This window comes from Limulus polyphemus, unplaced genomic scaffold, assembly GCF_000517525.1.
Source record: "Limulus polyphemus unplaced genomic scaffold, Limulus_polyphemus-2.1.2 Scaffold4686, whole genome shotgun sequence".
Taxonomy (NCBI): Eukaryota; Metazoa; Arthropoda; class Merostomata; order Xiphosura; family Limulidae; genus Limulus; species Limulus polyphemus.
In genome coordinates, this window is record NW_013670296.1 from 43,136 (window position 1) to 46,890 (window position 3,755).

The following is a 3,755-nucleotide window of genomic DNA, read 5'->3' on the forward strand; positions in this document are numbered from 1 at the left end:
CATAAAGTTGAAACGACAGTGAATTATACTAGGAACATTAAGCACATTAGCAGCATAAAACAAAAATTATTGAATTTTATAACTTTAGTTGATTTCGTTATAAGATATACATGCAGACATGTTTCAGTTAAACTTCTTTTATATGGGTCTTTAAGATGTACCAAAAACAAACAAACAAACATAAAATTGAGTAATTTCGAAAAAAGTAATTCATAATTCGATTAACCAATACTTTACTTGGCTTGCATCCATTTAAATCCTTCTTAACTTGAAAATATGCTAATTTTGTTACACTATATTACTGTAAGCTAAATTTTAATGTTATAATTTGTTTGTTGGCTAGAGGAAGCTGCGTGTCATAATGATGATCTGATGATCCATAGATCTAGCAAAATATCTAGAACAAGGGTTAAGTTATAAATACCGGTGGTGAATAACGAATGAGTAAGAATACCGAAAGTTGTTTCTAGATGACAAAACGGATCAGTCAGTGTATTTGGATTTGTGTTAGCAATAATATTTATCAAGCTACTTTTAAGTTGATTTTAGATTAGTTTTAAAACTGTTAGAGTTTTGAACGCCATTTTTAAACGTACGCCTACAACAATTTAAGACAGTGTACAAGGGCTTAATCTTGTAGAAACGTTCAAATTAAAGGAGGAAATAAACTAGTTTGTGATTATTATGTGAACTTAAAAATCTCCCCATGGAAGTACAATGCTACTACATTGGTTTCAGGAATGAGATGTTTTGGTGACAACAAAATAGAATTTTGACTAAATTTTAACTTTCATTTAAAATTACCACAAGGGCACAAACTGAGATAGGAAACCTGCTAGGCATGATAAAACACTGAAAAGAAAAGCAAACAAAAAGAGACAGAGGATTTAAAGAAGAGCAAGCAGCATGCGACGGAAAGAAGAAATATACAGAAAATTAGAAGAAAGTGATAGGGAATTAAAAGAGGACCAAGAAAAAAAAGAAAGATAAAAACAAGGAAGATCAGGAAGGTCATACAGAAAATTAGAAGAATGTGACAGGAATGAGAGGGGTTAAAGGAAAGAGATCTACTATTCAAAGAAGAATTAAGATCAAACATAACTCTGGTTGAAAGTAAGATCAATGAAGCTATAGGGGACGAACAAAAGGATTACAGCAACAAGTCTGAAGAAATGCAGGGCATCAAAAAAGTACAGGAAAGTTGTAGTGACAAATTTGATGAAGTCAAAAGTAAAGTAAAAATGGCGTCGACGAGAGAGAAGAGAGGAGTGCATCATTGAAGTAGAAAAGAACATCAGTCATAAAATAAAACATCTGAAAAATGAATTATTAAGTTCAAGGATTAAACCAGCCACACCTCTTTCTGCATCAGCTGAAAAGTTCCAATTTAAACCACCAACTACTAGAATATATTGAATAGGAAAATATATTTGGTCTACAACTATTACCACTACTCCTGTGCCATTTGTCACTGAAGAACTTTCATGAACTACTCCAGCCATTATATTACCAAATATCCAGTTTCAGAATTTAGCAGGCCAATTCAAGATTGGCCTGTAGAGAATCCAACAAACTATGACATAAGAATCACACCAGACTCAGTATTTGAAACCATTTCCAAAGTTAACAGGTGGAATAGTGAACAACAAGCCATCCATCTAGCTGCCTCTTTAAAATGACCAGCTTTGTCAACATTAAATAACCACCCAGCTGAGAGTCGTAACGACTATCAAGCATTGATAGGCGCCTTATTCAATAGGTTCAGAGTGTCACACCAAAAAAGGCATCCAGAACAAAGTACAAAGGAGACAAGAGACTTTAGCCAAACTTGCAGAAAATTTGGAAAGGCTTGTTCAACTATCTTATCCAGATGCTCCTCGTGAAATGATGGATTTAGTGACACACGTGACCAATTATAAAGATGCAATAACGTATGTGGATGTGAGAATTAAACTGAAGCAAAATAGGGAGCTATGCAGTTGGTAATAGAACTAGAAACCTTAAAGGTTGTTAATAAACAACTAAAGTCGTCATCTCGAAATTATGGAATCGTCAGATTAAAACATCAGCTCACACTGACGACAGTCTAGAACTAGAAGGATTAGTTAGACAGCTAGTAACAAAGATAGAAATAAATAAACTACAAGACAATAAGTGTTCCAAGTGTTGTTTGAACGGACATATTGCCAAGAAATATACGTCGTTTCTAACCAAAAAACAGAAGAAACTCGTCAACGAATTACATCAAAATTTATTGTGCCTATGGAGCTTCTCTTGGATCAGGGATGGCAATTTGAATGAGACTTATTTGAGAAAATGTGTTGAATAATCGAGGTTAAAAAGACCTGGACAACAGTTGTACATCCACCTTCTGATGACATGGTGAATAGATAGAACTACACACTATTAAAGCAATTAACAGTATATGTGAATGAACATGAAAATTAGACACACGTTAAGAAAAGTATATAGCGAACCAACAACACCAGTAAACATTTACAAAATAAAGTGTAACAATTGCCCAGCCTTTTATACTGGTGAAACAGGACGTAACTTGAATATCAGGCTAAAATAATGTCGTGTTGATTACTAAATAGTTGAGGTTTACGTTTTTGACTTTTTGAACAAAATATTGGAATTACACAGAGTCATAAAGACAGACATTGAAACTGGCATTATTGAAACGCGATCTTACATTGAAACTGGCGTTACTGAAATGCGATCTTACTTTGAAACTGGCATAACTGAAACGCGATCTTACCTTTATTTAGTCTCAATTCTACTTTCCAATTGTCTGAAGCTTTCAAACGTATAATTGACATTAAGAATTATATATATTCATATTTTGCGACACAGCAAGATCTGATTGGTCCCAGCAAAGATCTGACATCATGTGCACGTCAACAATATAATTGGCTCAACATTTTCTAATACAAAAACCTGTAATTAAACGAGCCAGATGTGACTCAGAGATTACGGTAATCAGATTATTCCAGATTCGTGTCTCGTTGCCTCATAAACGTCTTCTGCAATTGTGGACCATTTGTGAAGTTCAAATGTATCTATTAAGCCAGACTAGTGTAGTCCAAAAGTTAGCAATGGGGGCTGTTGACTAATTTCCTTTCTTTCCTCTAGCCCCTTAGTGCTTCAGCGGTAAACTGGAGGCTTGTAGCGCTAAATACCTTGTTTCGATACCCGTGATGGGCAGAACAAAAATAGCCTATTATGTAGCTTTGCGCTTAACAAGAGACAAACTAACCTCCCTCTAGTCTATCAATTTAAAATTAGGTACAGCTATGCGCAGCTGGCTTTTTTGTGTAGCTTTGTGCAACAAAAATTATAAAAGAAGCAAAGTGTTACTCATATATAAAAGCAACGAAATGGGAAGCAGATTTTTTATCAAAGCAGTTTGTTTAAATTCGATGGTAAAACGTCAGAATTATTCCTAGTGCGAGCTGGACATATTGTCAAATAGCTAATAATAGAGAAACAAGAACGGTGAAAGAACAGTTACATGATCTGTGTGAACTTAAAGTTAATCCGTTAAATCCATCTTTCTGTCTCTCTTTTTTTATATATACACCTGGAAAAAAGTTAAGCACCCCCAAATATTTTTCAGGATTGCTTATTGAAAATAAGGTTTAATTTTCATGATGTTGAGCAATGTTCATAATTTCAAACATAATTAAAAGGATGTGAGCGTTCAGGTGTGACATTTAAATCAGGCGCGTTTTTTTCTCCACGTGCAACTTGCT